Source organism: Ornithorhynchus anatinus, chromosome 1 (genome assembly GCF_004115215.2).
Source record: "Ornithorhynchus anatinus isolate Pmale09 chromosome 1, mOrnAna1.pri.v4, whole genome shotgun sequence".
Classification (NCBI taxonomy): domain Eukaryota; kingdom Metazoa; phylum Chordata; class Mammalia; order Monotremata; family Ornithorhynchidae; genus Ornithorhynchus; species Ornithorhynchus anatinus.
Genome location: NC_041728.1, coordinates 102,999,502 through 103,017,661, shown reverse-complemented (window position 1 = coordinate 103,017,661; position 18,160 = coordinate 102,999,502).

Sequence of the window (18,160 nt, the reverse complement as noted above, 5' to 3'; positions counted from 1 at the left end):
TTCTCAATTGTAAAATGATTATTTTGCCTGTGGTTTAATTTTCACCTACAAGTTAAACTCCATGACTGCATTATATAGCAAGAGTCACCTTTGTAAGGAGGTATGAAACAACATCATTAACAGAAAGAAGAGGAATCTGAGAATGGGGAGACCTGTATTCTAGTAACAGCTCTGCCACAAGACTGTGGTGTGACCTCGAGCAAATTTGTAAATCTCACTGTTCTAATTTCCACATCTGAAAAATGGACATCACGCACATAAATGTTGTGAGGATGAAATGGGATGCTTTGTGAAAATCAAAGTGGAATATATGCTCAATATATTATTCTTAACTGGTACTCCTAAAGAGCTGAAATATAACTCCAATGAATCAAGAAATCGGTATGGTAAACATTGATTCCTTAGACATCAAAAGAAACAGAAAATCACTGAATTCAGAAAATGTTAATTTACAAAGGGCTTTGGTTAATGTTTGCTCAGAATAATCTGATTCCTCTTGCCATTATCAATTAATCTTTCCAATATATTAACTAGCGGAAGAACTAAGATTTTCTAGTTAATGAAGATAAAAAGAAAATTTAAATCTGTTCAATATATTAACTAGCAGCAGAGCTAAGATTTTCTAGGTAACAAAGATAAAAAGAAAATTTCCAATACTTTGAGATTACAATTGTAATGAAACTTCTTGATTTGGGATGAATAGGCAAAAATTTGACACAAAACATGGTTTAAGTTAGCCTCAGGAAAAGCAGCAAGACCTAATGAGAAGAACAAGGGTCTGGGAATCAGAAGACCTGGGTTCTTATGCCAGTTCCAGAACTTGTCTCTTCTGTGATCTCTGGAAAGTCACTTAAGTTCTTGGTGCCTCAGTTTCAGGATGGCAGACAAGTGGCGGAACCAGGATTAGAACCCACATCCTCTGACTTCCAAGCTTGTGCTGCTTGTCATGGCCTAGAGACGTGAAAACAAAATTAATCATACTAATAACGGTACTAGTCAAGCACTTACTATTTGCTGAGCACTGTGCTAAGCGCTGGGGTAGATATTAATCAGGGTAGACAAAGTCCTTGTTCCACATTTTACAGATGAGGTAACTGAGGCCCGGAGAAATGAAGAGAATTGCCCAAAGTCACTCAGCAGACACATGGCAGAGGTGGAATTAGAACCCAGGTCCTTCTAATTCCCAGGCCACTAAGCTATCCACTAAGCTACACTGCTTCTCACTAATCCACACTGACTTTTAGATCTACAGCAACACAGTTTAGACTGGAATTCCCTTTGTTCATTACTAATTAATACACTAAGAATACTTGCAAGAAGACCATTAAATGCTATTGAGATCTCAGATCTTGCTGCCTCCGCCATGAGATTGTCCTAAGCTCCTCAGGACAATTGTCCTTAGCTCCTTGGGGGAAGGGAAAATGAAAAGAAATTTTATAGAACTCTGACAAGAGCGTAACACAGTTCTCTCTACCAGAATAGGTACTCAGTAAATGCCCCCAATGGAATGATTGATCCTATGTCAGAAGATGGCCTATAGTTTTGTTATACGCTCAGCCAGGGTGACTGAGATGGGAAGAGAACCGAGTTCCCAAGAGACTGAGGGCTTATTCAGGGAAGGTCTCTTAGAGGAGATGTGATTTTGAAAAGATTTTGATGATGGGGAGAGTGATAGTCTGTCACATATGAGGTGGGAGGGACATCTAGGCTGGAGAGAGGACATGGGCAAGGGGTTGGTGGTAAGATAATAATAATAATGATGGTATTTGTTAAGCACTTACTATGTGCCAAGCATTGATTTAAGCATTGGTGTAGATACAAGGTAATTAGGTTGTCCCACATGGGCCTCACAGTTTTAATCCTCATTTTCCAGATGAGGTAACTGAGGCACAAGGAAGTTAAGTGACTTAACTGGAATAGAGCCAGGATTAGAACCCACAACCTCTGACTCCCAAGCCCAGGCTCTTTTCACTAAACCACGCTGTTTAAAGTAGACAAAATTGTCTTTATAGAGTCTATACAGTCTACTTCTTTAAGATGATTTGGGGCAGAGAATGTGTCTGTATATTTTTGTACTGTACTCTCCCAAACAGTACAGAGGTCTGCACACAGGAAGCACTCAATAAATACAATTGATTGAATGAATGAATGAACAATGAAATGTCTGTTCTCCCTGCTACTGTGAGACCCATGTGGGACAGAGAGTCTGCCTCATCTGGTTATGTTACATCTACTACAGTGCTTGAGAAAGCACAAGGCACAAAGTTAGAGCTTAATGGATACCAATATTATTAGAATTAGGTTTGCTCCTTCTAAGATTTTATGTCAGCCTTTTTTTAACTGAACCAGAAACCTGCCCAATCAGCAAGTCCCAAAATGATGCTGAATTCTCAGCCCAAGGACAAATTAGTACCCTCCTCCTTTTGCCAGAACTTGAGCAAGGGCCAGAGATGGGGAAGGGAAATGGAGAATTATTCTCTGATTTTCAGATGGACTGAAATGGTTCCCGAAGCTTGGCTAGAGGTACAAGGTTACTAAAGCAACAGTCATCGTTAGCACAAGGTCATCATTGTTATTATTCTGACAGGGATCATAAGTAGATCAATGGTAATAATAATAATTGTGGTATTTGTAAAGCACTTACTCTGTGACAGGTACTGTACTGAGATCTGGTGTGGATACAAGCAAATCAGGTTGGACAGAGTCCTTGTCCCACATGGGGCTCACAGTTTCAATCCCCATTTTAAAGATGAAGTAACTGAGGCACAGAGAAGTGAAATGGCTGCCCAAGGCCACACAGCAGACAAGTGACGGTGCTGGAATTAGAACTGCTGACCTTCTGACTTCCAGACCTGTGCTCTATCCACTATGGCATTCTGCATTTATTGAGTGCATAATGAGTGTGTAGCACTGTACTAAACATTTGGGGAAGTATAAAAGAACAGGTAGATGTGATCCTTCCCCACAAGGAGCTTACACACTAGAGGGGAAGACAGATATTAAAAAAAAAAATGGATATGTACATAAGTGAAAAAGCATGGCCTAGAGAAGCAGCATGCTTAATGGTTAGAACACGGGTTTGGGATTTAGAAGGATTTGATTTCTAATCCCAGCTTTGCCACTTGCCTGCTGTGTGAATTTGGGCAAGCCACTTCACTTCTATATGCCCCTGTTATCTCATCTGAAAATGGGGATTAAGAATGTGAGACCCATGTGCAACAGGGACTTTGTTCAACTGATCTGCTTATATCACCCGAGCGCTTAGTAGAATGCTTGGAACATAGTAAGCACTTATTTACTATTATTTTTATTCTAAGTGCCAAGGGGTTGTGGAAGGGGTAAATTTTAAAGTGTGTAATTTGCTTGGTCCCATTTTAATGGACCAAAAAGGAAATATCAAATGGTAAAATCTTTACATCTTGTGCAGGCACAGCTTTGGGAATCAAAAAATCGTTCCAGAATTTTTTCAGGGTTTTCATGTGTTTCTTAGAATTCTTGTTCTCCTTGTGCGCTCTGAAAAAGCCTAAAGCTAAAGTGGGGATTTGTGGAGAATTATTTACTTTCTTTAAAAAAACAATGTATGTTGGAATAATCCAACACTTTTCTGATCTAAGTTTCATGGCAATAAAATTGTAGCCACAAAAGAAACTTGTTAATCGGCTGTCCAATTTTTAAGTTTGGTAATCTGAAAAATGTTCTTTTCATTTCCTGTTTCCAAGAGGATGACCTCAAAGAGATGTTTTGTATCTATCGATTTTTTTAAATTTTCAAACCACAGGAATATTTTCCTAGTTACATAAGGCACACAAAACACATTGCCAGTAAATAGACTCTGCTTTCTCTGGTTTTACAATTTACATATTTTGAGATAAACCATCATGCATATGAAAATACTCCATTGATACAAATATGAATTATGAGAAAAAATAACCTTGAAAAGTAATTTAAGGCATCTTGAAACTCTTTGAGAAATCTCCAGAGTTTTCCCTCTCAGTTTTGTTTTGTTTCTTGCTAACTCCTCTACCACTTTTCATTCCTCAACTGTCTGTATCCCAGAGACTTTGTTCTGGGTCCACTTCTCTTCACCTTTTACATCCACTCTCTTGAGAGGTTCATCTGCTCACATGACTTCAGCTACCACCTCCAAGCTGATGACTTACAAAATTTATCTTAATATCCTTGAACTCTCTTCTAACCTGGATCCTGCATCTCCTCTGGCCTTCAGATTATCTCCACTTGCAAGTCTCACTAACATTTCAAACACAATACAGTTTGTCTCAAACTGATCTCATCTTCCATCATAAATCTCCTTCTCCTCAATCAATCAGTGGCATTTATTGAGTGATTAATGTGTGCTTAGCACTCTACTTAAGTGTCTGGGAGAGAACAATAATGCACAGTTGATAGACACGCTCCTAGCACACAAGGTGTTCTCAGTATAGATGGGGGAAATAGACATTTAAATAAATTACTGATTGGGAAAACGGGAGAGTCAATCAATCACATTATCCTCTCTGTCCAAGAAGACCAGAACTTTGTCGCAGTATGGAATTCCTTGCTCTCTTTCAAATCTCACAGTTTATGACCGAACCATGTCTAACATCTCATAGATCCACTCCTATTACCTCCAAATACCTACCCCTTTGGCAAAAGATCTAGTCATATTGCAGCTGGATTAGTGCATCACTTGAAACTTGCTTGCTGAGTGAACTTGGGCAAATCACTTAACTTCTCTGTGCCTGTTTCCTCATCTGAAAAATCAGTATTAAATAGCAGTTTTCCCTCTTAAACTGTGAGCTCCATGTGGGACAGGGACTGTATCTAACCTGATTATTTTTCATCTGACTCCCAGGCCTGTGCTCTATCCTTAGACCACATTCCCTCCCTTCCACCCCAAATCTGACATAGTACAATTCTCCTCGTAGCCTGAGCCCTCCTGAGAATCCACCTCCTCTTACATCCCTATCCTGATTAATTCCCAGCATCCCAAGTTAAAGAAACCCCTCAGTCATCCCTAGCACTTATATATACACTTCTACCTATCTTTAAAACATATGAATATATGCTTATTCTGTTTTACATTCAGTTATTAATTTTGATCACTCAAAAATAATTTTATATGTGTATCACCCATTCTAGTGTAAACTCCTTGGGGCAAGAGAATAATCTGCTTGTTTTGAACTTTCCTAACACTGTACTGCATTCCACCTAGTTAGCATTTTATAAATCAACAAATCTGTGATATTGAATACCCTCTATGTGCCAAGTACTGTACTAAGCACTTGAGAGAATATAGAAACAACAGAATTAGCAGACATGTTTCCTGCCCATAATGAATTTACAATCTAGTGCTCCTCCTCCCCCCTTCCGTCCCCTAATTGTAGGGGTTCCTCAAGGCTCAGTTCTTGGTCCTTTTCTATTCTCCATCTACGTTCACTCCCTTGGTGAACTCATTTGCTCCCACTGCCTCAACTATCATCTCTATGCAGATGACACCCAAATCTATATCTCCTCCCCTGTTGTCTCACACACCCTCCAGGCTCGTGTCTCCTCCTGCCTTCAGGACATCTCTACTTGGATGTCCTCCTACCACCTAAATCTCAACATGTCCAAGACAGAGCTCCTTATCTTCCCTCCCAAACCCTGTCCTCTACCTGACTTTCCTGTCACTGTGGATGACACAATCATCCTTCCCATCTCACAAACCTGCAAACTTTGACTCCACTCTCTCATTCACCCCACATATACAATCTGTCACCAAAACCTGCTGATCTCACCTTCACAGCATCACAAAGATCTGCTCTTTCCTCTCCATCCAAACCGCTACCACATTAGTACAATCATTTATCCTATTCTGACTGGATTACTGCATCAGCCTCCTTTCTGACCTCCCAACCTCCTGTCTGTCCCCACTTCAGTCCATATTTCACTCTGCTGCCCAGATTATCTTTCTACAGAAATGTTCTGGGCATGTCACCCCACTCCTCAAAAATCGCCAGTGGTTGCCTATCAACCTTCTTATCAAGCAAAAACTCCTCACTATTGGCTTCAGAGCTCTTCATCACTTTGTTCCCTCCTACCTCACCTCCCTTCTCTCCTACATTCCAGCCCCCACACTCCACTTCTCTGGTGCTAACCTTCTCACAGTGCCTTGTTATCGCCTGTCCCGCCATCAAACCCACGTACTACCTCTGTCCTGCAACACCCTCCCTCCTCAAATCTGCCAATCATGCTTCCCCTCTTCAAAGACCTACTGAAAACTCACCTCCTCCAAGAGGCCTTCCCAGACTAAGCCCCCCTTTTCCTCAGCTCTCTCTCCCTTCCATGTCACTCTGACTCACTCCCATTTGCTCTATCCCCTCCCCTCCCACAGCACTTCTGTATATATGTACATATCTGTAATTCTATTTATTTATATTAATGTCTGTTTACTTGTTTTGACATGAATAAATCTATGATTCTATTTATTTATATTAATGCCTGTTTACGTTTTGATGTCTGTCTCCTTCCTGCTAGACTGTAAGCCCAGTGTGGGCAGGGACTGTCTCTATTTATTGCTGAATTGTACTTTCCAAGTGCTTAGTACTGTGCTCTGCACACAGTAAATGGTCAATAATAATGATAACAATAACGATGGTATTTAAGCACTTATAATGTGCCAAGCACTATTCAAAGCACAGGGATAGATACAAAGTTATCAGGTTGACCCACATGGGGTTCACACATTTAATTCCCATTTTACAGATGAGGTAACAGGCACAGAGAAGTGAAGTGACTTGCTCAAAGTCACACAGCTGTCAAGTTGTGGAGCCGGGATTCAAACCCATGACCTCTGGCTCCCAAGCCCATGCTCTTACCACTAAGCCACACTGCTTCTCTAATCAATACATATGATTGAATTAATGAATGAATGAACTAGTATACATCTACTGTTGCATCAGCCTACAGTCTAAAAGGCATTAGGATGAGCATGAAATTCCAGGCTGAGTGTAAATTAGAATTTCATTTTTTATTTTTTATTTTTTTCCTTGATGCCCCATAGGATCAGCTCTGGCTTCACACATCTGGCTTCCCTTCTGCAAGCACAAAACTATCCCTGATGACAGCTTTACAATGGATGATGTTGCTCTTCACAGCAATAATAATAACTGTCATATTTATTAAGCACTTACTATGTCACTTGAATTCTCTGTGCCTCAGTTTCCTCATCTCTAAAATGGGGATTAAGCCTGTGAGCCCCACGTGGGACGACCTGATTACCTTGTATCTACCCCAGCACTTAGAACAGTGCTTGGCACATAGCAAGCACTAACAAATGCCATCATCATTATTATTATTACATACAAGCACTGTTCTAAGTGTTGGGGTGGATATAAGGTGATTGGGTGGTACACAGTTTCTGTCCTAAATGGGGCTCACAGTCTTAATCCCTATTTTATTGATGAGAAAACTGAAGCAAAGAGAAGTGTCTAAGATCACAAGCAGACATGTGGCAGAACCCACCTCCCCTGACTCCCGGGGCCTTCCTCTTTCCACTAGGCCATGATGCTTCTCTTTGGTTAGAGCCTTTGCTTGTTCTTGACTAAATCCACTGGGGTCCTGCAGAGTCCAGCCTGTCCTTTACAACTGAGAAACAAAGAAGTTGGATCCATACTACAAGCTATAGGTAGTTGGTGTTGGGAGATGGTGTGATCATTCAATCAGTGGTATTTATCGAGTGTTTTCTCTGTGCAGAGTCCTGTACTAAAAGCTTGGAGGAGTGCATTACAGTAGAGTTGGTAGACATGTTCCCTGCCCACCAGGAGCCTATAGTCTAGAGCAGGAGGTAGACATTAAAATTAATTACAGATGTGAACATAAGCAATAATAATAATAATATTGGTATTTGCTAAGTGCTAACTATGTGCTGGGCACTGTAATAAGACCTGGGGTAGGTACAGGATCATCAGGTTGGACTCAGTCCCTGTCCCACGTGGGGCTCACAGACTAGCTCCCCATTTTACAGATGAGGCAACTAAGGCACAGAGAAGAGAAGTGACATGCCCAAGATAACACTGCAGACAAGTGGTGGAGCTGGTATTAGAACTCATGACACTCAGGTACTCATGCTGCTCGGGAAGAGTGTGGGATGAATATCTAGTGCAGAGAAGGGACAGAAGGAGATGGGAAGAGTGGTGGTCTGTCAGATATGAAGGAACAGGGAGTAGGAGGGAGGGCGTGAGTAAAACATCAATATTAAGAGAGATGAAATCCCTTTTACAGGCCTCTAGACAGACTTTAAGCTCCTCCCACTAGACTGTAAACTCCTTGTTACCAGGGAATACGTCTTGTCTAATGCCGTCAAGTCATCCCTGACCCATAGCGACGCCATGGACACATCTCTTCCAGAACACTTCACTTTCACCTGCAGTTCTGGTAGTGTATCCATAGAGTTTTCTTGGTAAAAATACAGAAGTGGTTCAGTGGAAAGAGCACGGGCTTGGGAGTCATAGGTCATGGGTTCGAATCCCTGCTCTGCCACTTGTCAACTTTGGACTGTGGACAAGTCATTTCACTTGTCTGTGCCTCAGCTCCCTCATCTGGAAAATGGGGATGAAGACTGTGAGCCTCATGTGGGACAACCTGATTACCCTGTATCTACCCCAGCTCTTAGAACAGTGCTCTGCACATAGTAAATGCTTAACAAATATCAACATTATTATTAAGTGGTTTACCATTGTCTCCTTCCACCCAATAAACCTGAGTCTCCGCCCTCAACTCTCTCCCATGCCGCTGCTGCCTAGCACAAGTGAGTTTTGACTTTCTGCTAGCTAGCCACTGCCCAAGCTAGGAATGGAATGGAATGGACAGGTCTCTGCTTGATTCTCCCTCCCTTAGTTAAGACTGGCAGAGGACTGAAAACTCTCCAGATGAGACCTTGAGAGAGGAGGGAACATGTCTACCAACTCTGCTATATTGTAATATTCCAAGTGTTTAGTACAGTGCTCTGTACACAGTAAGCTTTCAGTAAATATGATTGCTTGATTAACAGATTCAAGTGCTTAGGCAACACTGAAGGTAGAGGGAATCAGAAAATAGGGCTTAATAGGGAAACGCCTTTTGGAGAAAATATGATTTTAATAGGACTTTGAAGGTGAGGGGAGTAGTGATCTGGCAAAAACAGAGAGGGAAGGAGTTCTAGGTCAGTAGGAAGTTATTGGCAAGGGGATGATGGTGGGATAGATGACATCAAGGGACAGTCATCAGGCTGCTACCAGAGGGGCAAAGTGTGCAGCCCGGTTTGTAGTCAGAAACCAAGCAAAGTAAGGTAGAAGGGGGTGAGATGATTGAGTGTTTTAAACATGATGCCTTAAAGTGATGGATATCAATCACTTGCTGAGAGCCCCTCATCCTCTATCAATTCATCAAATAATTTTATTTGTTGGGCACCTTCTGGGGGCAGATCTCTGTTCCAAATACGACAAAAACAAAACCCACATTCCCTGCCTTCAAGGTGCTTATATTCTAGGGGAGAAACAAACCCTGAAGAATGATTTACAAATAGTGGGAGCATGAGAAAAAACAATTTAGATAGTACTGTGACATATCCAATCATTGTTCATCCATTGTCACACCAGACACCTCTTTATCAGTGGATTTAAGGTGTTCAATCAGCTTCCCCCTTCTTACCTATTCTCATTCAATGCCCACTATAACCCAGCCACCACACTTCACTCCCCTAACACCAATTTACTTACTGAACTTCAATTTCATCTCTCTTGCCTTTGACCCCTTGCTCACACCCTCCTTCCTACCTGGTACTCCCTTTCCCTCCATATTCAACAGATTACTACTCTTACCATCTACCAAGCCCTCATAAAATGATATCTCCTACTGGGAAGCCTTTCCTAGCTAATCTTTCCTGTCTAAGAGAAGCAGAATTGCCTAATCAAAGGAACACAGATCTGGGAGTCAAAAGAAATGAATTCTAACCCTGGCTCTGCCACTTGTCCTTTGTGTGAGCTTGAACAAGTCATCTAATCTTGGCTCCGCCACTTGTCTGCTATGTGACCTTAAGTCACTTCACTTCTCTGTGCCTCAGATACCTCATCTGTAAAATGGGGATTAAAACTGTGAGTCCCATATGGGACATGGATTGTTTCCACTTGGATTATCTTGTCTCTAGTTTCTCATCCTGCTCTTTCTCCCTATGGCATCATCTAAGCACTTGGGTTTGTACCTCTGAAGAACTTTCAGAGCACCACTCCAAAGCACTGAAGTACCACTCCCTTCCTTAGCACTTATGTACATATCCTCATCAATTGATTTTAATGTCTGTCTCCCCCACTAGATTGTAAACCCTTTGAGGGCAGGGCAGTGTATATCTACCCAGTCTATTGTACTCTCCCAAATGCTTACTATAGTGCTCTGCACACAATAAGTGCTTGATAAGCACCACAATTTGAATATGTCTTGTCTTATGCTGAGTTGTCTTAGACCCATAGCCATGCCATTCATTCATTCAATCATATTTATTGAGCGCTTACTGTGTGCAGAGCACTGTACTATGTGTTTGGAATGTACAATTTGTCAACAGATGGGGACAATCCTTATCCAAAAACGGGCTCAGAGTCTAGAAGGGGAGACAGACAACAAAACAAAACAAGTAGACAGGAATCAGTACCATCAAAATAGATAAATAGAACCATAGATAAATGCACATCATTAATAAAATAAATACAGCAATAAATATGTACAAATATATATACAAGTGCTGTGGGGAGAGGAAGGGGGTAGAGCAGAGGGAGGGAATGGGGAGGGGAGGAGGAGCAGAGGGAAAGGGAGGGCTCAGTCTGGGAAGGCCTCCTGAAGGAGTTGAGCTCTCAGTAAAGCTTTGAAGGGGGTCTTGCAATGGACATCTCTCTCCCAGAACGCCACACCTCCATCTGCAATTGTTCCGGTAGCATATCCATAGAGTTTTCTTGGTAAAAATACAGAAATGGTTTAACATAGCCTCCTTCATGCAGTAAATTTGAGTCTTCGCCTTTGATTCTCTCCCATGCCACTGCTGCCCAGGCCTGTGCTCTAGCCACTATAACATGTCAGGATGACCTTAAAGAGTGAATGATTAAATAGCCAGTATATCTACATGCACATATACATACAAACATTAAATACTGAATATATGATTTCTCCAAGCCTCCTGTGCATTATCAGAGACAGAGTCCAGGCTCAGTGATGCCACTGCTTATGGTTTAATTTTTTCTCAAGGGCCATTCAGCTTACAGAAGCCCTAAAATATTTTTCCCCTGAGCAAATACTGAAATATGAATAGCAACAAACTTTGGTCCATTTAATCAATCATTAATAATAATAACTATGGTATTTGATAAGTGCTTACTACATGCCAGGCACTGTACTAAGTACTGGTGTGGGTGCAAGCAAATCATTCATTCAATAGTATTTATTGAGTGCTTACTATGTGCAGAGCACTGTACTAAGTGCTTGGAATATACAATTCGGCAACAGATAGAGACAATCCCTGCCCAGTGATGGGCTCACTGTCTAAATGGGGGAGACAGACAGCAAAGCAAAACAGAACAAAACAAAAACAACATCAAGATAAAAAGAATCAAAGGGATGTACACCTCATTAAGAAAATAAATAGGGAAATAAATAATATATACAAATGAGCACAGTGCTAAGGGGAAGGGAAGGGGGAGGAGCAGAAGGCCGGGGGGAGGGGAGGGGGGGCAAAGGGAAAGGGGAGCCCAGTCTGGGAAGGCCTCTTGGAGGAGGCCCAGTGTCTGTCCCACAAGGGCCTCACAGTCTTAATCCCCATTTTACAGATGAGGTGACTGTGGCACAGAGAAGTGAAGTGACTTGCCCAACGCCACATAACAGACAAGTGATGGACCTGGGATAAGAATTTATGACCTCTTGACTCTCAGGTCTGTGCTATATCCCCTATGTCATACTGTTTCTCAACTGAGCACTTGCAGAGCACTGTACTAAGTACTTGGGAGAGTACATTATAACGGAGTTGCTAGACACTGTCTGGTATTGCTCTCCAGCTTCATCCCACAGAGAGCTGGCAGCAGCTCCAGTAGATTCTTCTCCTTTGGATGAATTAAGGTGGATCATATTTATAGTGCTTGTTAAGTGCTTACCATGTACCAAGCACTGTCCTAAGCACTGGGGTAGATACAAGTTAGCTTGGTCACAGTTCTTGTCCCACAAAGGGCTCACTCTCTTAAACCCCATTTTACAGATGCTGAGGTGAAGAGAGGTGAAGTGACTTGCCCAAGGTCACACAGCAGACATGTGGTGGAGCTGGGATTAAATCCATGATCTTTTGACTCCCAGCTCTTATCCACTAAGCCATGCTGCTTCTCAAGACTTACAGAGTATGAGAGTGGGGTCCTCTCACACTGATTGTAGATTAGGCTGTGAATTCAAGTCCTCTTTGAGGCCAACAATTGTAGTGGGATCTGGAGGTGGGTGATCTTGTTGGGAAAATCCAGATGCCCTTGGGGGTATGTAAGTGGCATGTGGGATCCCCACTCCTTCTGAGGAGTCAATTGTTCTCCTAGTGTGAAACACAGCCAGGTTTCCACTGATAATTACAATTATCCAATTAACTAAGGCAAGTGAGGCTCAGGGCCTGAATAATTCATTAATCAGCCTCCACTCCTCATGTTCCCCCTGGCCAAATCAGTGTGTGTCCTGTTTCATTTCCCCTGCTTTGTTTTGGTTCACCCTGAATCTGTGCCCTGGTCTTTCAGAGCCCTTAAACTTGGCAACCTTGAATGAGAAATGGCAACAAGCATTTCTGCTTGCTGTTTATAGCTCTGTGGAGCTGATGGGCAGGGAGCTGTCAACCAACTTTATCACATTGTACTCTTCTGAGGTTCAGTCCAGTGCTCTGTACAATGTACTACTGATTGATGAACCATTCTGCAGCACCTTTCCTGGGCCCTGCATTACTAAAGTGATGAAATGTGTTCGAGATGGTTCCTTTGGCTTTTCACAATACAACCAACTATTGGATAAGAAAATTTCCAGAACAGCTCTAGAGTCATAGAGACTGCACGTCCTGATGGAGAGACCTTGCAACTGGTAGTTAGGAGATCTAGATTTTAGTCATAACACCACTATTAATCAATGAATTAATCAATCTACAGTATAAACTTGAAAAAGTCCCTTAATCTCTTTTGGCCTTGATTTCTTTATTCTAAAATAAGGATAAAATAGAGAGGCCCATGTGAGACATGGTATCTCATAACTCAAACAATCATATTTATGGAGCACTTACTCTGTGCAGAGCTCTGTACTAAGTACTTGGGAGAATAGAGTATAAGAGTCAGTGGACACATCCCGTATCCACCCTGAGCTAAAAGTCTTTTCCTAACCCAGTACTTAGCGCATAACACACAGTTTATGGTAAATACCATGGAATTATTATTATTGTTATTATAATTGCATTATTATTTTTATATCATGTTATAGTCCCTGGAGCCCTCCTGGTTGTCCCAATGAATAGAACAATGCTCTGGATTTAGGAGACCTCAGTTCTGCCTGTAGTTGGTTAATAAATCAATCAATCAGTGGTATTTATTGAGCCTTTACTGGGTGCAGATCACTGTACTAAGCACTTGGGAGAGTACAACAGTTGGTAAACATGATCCCTGCCCACAAGGAGTTTATGGTCTAGAGGATGTGGGTCAAGATATGCACCTGAACTTTGCAATGAGCTGCATCCCTGCCTCTCTACTTGTTTGTTGCACTTCATGCCACACTGGGGACGATGACTGGCAGAGATGAGAGAGTGGGAGTGGCTCTGGGCAAACTACCAGCACTATAATCAACTTTTCCAACCAGGTTCCTGATGTGAGCCACTAGTGTATTAGAAGTAGTAATAGCATTTATCAAGAATTTATTGGGTCTGGACCACTTTACTAAGCAATGAGACAGAATACCCAGGTGGAAATTTGATACAGTCCCTCTCCCTCAGGGGGTTCACAATTTAAGAGTATAAATGGTAGGAAGGGGATAGGAGACAGACACTTCAGGAGCAATGAAACAAGAAAACATTAAAATGGAAGAAAATTCAAGGACAAATACAAATAAAAATAAAAATCAATAGGGTACCATGGCCAGGGGAGAAAAACTTCAGGCTCCTAAATATCTCAGAGTCCAAGGTATATCATAGTCCTGAAAACTGTACTAGAATGGTTATTTTGGGGAATAAAATAACCACAAAACCTTCAAAAGTGATCATTTTGCTATTTCCCATTTTCATCGTGCACAGGGAACATGTAGATTGTACCAATTCTGCTATATTGTACCACCCTCCCCCCCACCCCTCCAAATGCTTAGTATATTGCTCTGTATAAAATAAGCACCCAATAAATAGGCTTGATTGACTGATTGACTCAAACTATTTCTCTCTACCCAAGAAATCAGATTTCTCACTTGACATTACCATATAGCCTCTATTACCATCCTTGCCCATCAGAGACCACATGAAGATGACTCTGTAGCATCAAAATAACCACTTTCACGAAATTTTGTTTTGAATATATCTTGTGAATCCCTCTGTCCTAAACTGAAAGGAGGAGGGCAACAAGGAGAGCATGACTCCCTTGCCCTATGCCTCCTGGCTAACATAGAAGAGTGTGTGAAATTCTCTACATTAAAGTTCATGAAGCTTTCACGTATTTTAAATTCAGTTTTTGTTTGCCCATTCTTTTCACTCCCTGAAACTGGGAACTCCATTACCAGTCCCCTTTAACTTGACAGTATTTTGCACATTGGAAATGAAAGACATTCAACAATAGCACACAAATTCGATCCAGGCAAACGGAAGGCAGTAAATTCCATGGGTTCTTTCACTGTCCTGACCTAGAAACTTCTGTGGATTCATGGTTTCTCTATTCCTGAATTCTTGGATGGTGTGGTACAGTATGGACTTCTTTCTTTTTCACCTTTTTTTCTTCCCAAAATAATCATTTCTAAATTGAGAAGCAGCATGGCCTAGTGGAAAGAGAACGAGTCTGGGAGTCAGAGGACCTCTGGATTCTAATCTGGGCTTTTCCACTTGCCTCCTGTGTGAACTTGAGCAAATTATTCAACATTTCTGTACCTCAGTCTCTTCATCTGTAAAGTGGGATTTCAGCACTTGCTCGCTCTCTTAGACTGTAAGCCCCATAAGGGACAGGGACTGTGTCTGATCTGAATGTATGATAATAATAATAATGGCATTTGTTAAGTGCTTACTATGTGCGAAGCACTGTTCTAAGCACTGGGGGGCATACAACATGATCAGGTTGTCCCATGTGGGACTCCCAGTCTTCATCTCCATTTTACCAATGAGGTCACTGAAGCACAGAGAAGTGAAGTGAGTTGCCCAAGGTCACACAGCTGACAAGCGGTGGAGCCGGGATTAGAACCCATAACCTCTGACTCCCAAGCCCAGGCTTTTTCCACTGAACCACGCTGCTTCTCTACTGCATTTTCCCCAGTGCTTGACACATCAAGAAATATCACTATGCAAGCTAAGATACTCTAAATGATATGTCCAAAGATAGAAGGCAGAGTGGTTTCTGTGGGTTTTAAGGTCTCTGGCATATTCTCTTTTCTGATCAGAGAATGTATCCATTCTCTGTCCCTGCAGCATGGTGTAGTGCATAGAGCACAGGCCTAGGAGGCAGAAGGTCATTGGTTTTAATCCTGGATCTGCCACTTGTCTGCTGTGTGACCTTGGGCAAGTCGCTTCACTTCTCTGGGCCTCTGTTACCTCATGTGTAAAATGGAGATTAAGACTGTGAGCCCCATGTAGGACAGGGACTGTGTCCAATCTGAATATGTTCTATCTACCCTTGCATTTAGAACAGTGCCTGGCACATTGTAAGCACTTAAAACCATTATTATTATTATAATGTGTGCCACTGGTTACTGGGGTACCACATGTGGGACCGTGGTTGGGTCAGTGCAAATCATCACACTAGTACGAAAACAACTCAAGCCCATGTCCTGTTAGTGGTATGAATTACCATTCCTCACTTAAACAATGGTATCTAAGCAGTGCTCAATTGCAAGGCAAGGATCCCAATCAATCACTATTATTTACTGAGCACAAAGATGAACTCTATGTTTTCATGGGTAAAGTGTGCAGTTGTGCAAGTAGAATCACATCAGCAGTAGTGTCTTCAGACTGAAGGACAATTCTACTATCTTGAATTTCTATGGCATTTTTAAATTGTCCCATTGTGCTTTCACATTAATCATCTCTATTTCTTCTTACAACATTCCCAAAAAGGGGAAAGAGGCAGATATTAGCCTTTCCAATTTACAGATGAAAAGACCAGCCGAGTGCAGTTAAGACTTTCCTGGGGTCAGCCAGAAGCCAGTAGTGGAGCTGGAATTAGAACTTAATTCTTCTGACTGCTAGAACCTTAACCCTTTCCATTATCAATTAACCAATCAATCTTGGCTCTGCTACTTGTTTGCTGTGTGACCTTGGGCAAGCCACAACTTCTCTGTGCTTCAGTTCCCTCATCTGTAAATATGGGGATTGAGACTGTGAGCCCCAAGTGGGACATGGACTGTGTCCAACCTACATTCAATCACATTTATTTAGTGTTTCCTTTGTCCAGAGCAATGTACTAAGCATGCAGGAGAGTACACTATAATAGACGTGTTCCCTGCCCTCAATGAGCTTACAGTCTGATTGGCTTGTATCTACCCCAGGGCTCATTAAGGTCCCTGGCACATAAATACCATACAACAAATCAATGGCATTTAATGAGCGCTTACTGGGTGCAGAGCACTGTACTAAGGAAGTTGGTCATCACATTCTCTGTCCACAATGAGCTTAAAGTGCCTCCCATTGACTTTCTACCACTCTTCTTTTCATTGAAATACTTGTTTTCGGGCTTTGGACCATTTAGCTAGTACACAGTGTAAGAAACATCTACATTCATTCATTCAATCATATTTATTGAGGACTCACTGTCTGCAGAGCACTGTACTAAGCGCTTGGGAAAGAAGAATACAACAATAGTGACAGTCACTGCCCACAACGAGCTCACAGTCTAAAGTGGGGGAAGACAGACATCTATCTTAATAAATTAAATTACATTCTCTCTGAGATTCTGAATCTTGGCCATCCATTATTATTTCCATGTACCCAGTCCCTGCAACTTGAGAAATACTTTGCTAAGCATTCCAGTATTTATGTACAACTCTAGAAGCCTTGTCAGGATCAGGAATTATCAGAAAGGAAGGTAGGGTATCTTTCTTCCTTAGGCTCCAGCTCCTATTCAAATCCTCTCACTTGTTTCTTTAAGAATATGTGAGAAATTCCCAGTAATGCGAAAGGAAAAAGAAACACTGAAGACTCACACCAGGGAAATGTTCACTGTCCAGATTTCCATAAGAAAATAAAATTTCATAATTTGGCATGAGTCAATAGATTGAGTTTGGAAGTGTTCACTCCAGTTCCGGCAACTAGAGAAAGAAAATTGTTCCTATTTTGAACCATATTTCACCACTAAAATAATGACTGCAAACTTTGCCTTTCAAGTTGTAAATACACTTCAATTTCAAATTCGCATTAAAATGAAACATGATCTGTTCAGTGCTAGCCAGATTTATAGAAATAAATTCTGCATAAATCCAGCTCGGTGAATAAAGAGGATTCTTGGTCACCATCAGACAGGCTTCGATGCTTCTGTCACTACACGTTTTGGGTAAGCATAGAGTGAACCTTGAACATTCAGCTGAGCATCAGAGTTTCCATCTTGTCTTTTCAGTGTGGCAGATTAATATCTGTTTAGCCCAAACATCCAAAGTTATGCTGTTAGCAATGTCGCCATCTGTTTTTAATGGATATCTAGGGTCCATTTTTCAGCTAAGCTTTTCTTATTGTGTTTGTGTGTTGCTTTTTCTGAGCGATCTGCATAATTGCTTAAAGATTTTACTGCAAAATTAATATCCTTGCTGTGAATGAGGGAACAGAGCAAAACCAGGATGGCAGAGGCTGAAACGAGGTGAAAGGCAAATCCAATTTTTCTCTGCACCATAGAAACCTCGTCAGAACTAGCTTTATCTGGTAATCCACATTTAAACTTTAACCTGTAGGGGGCTCTTTGTGTTAGTTAATATAAGCATAAAGGGA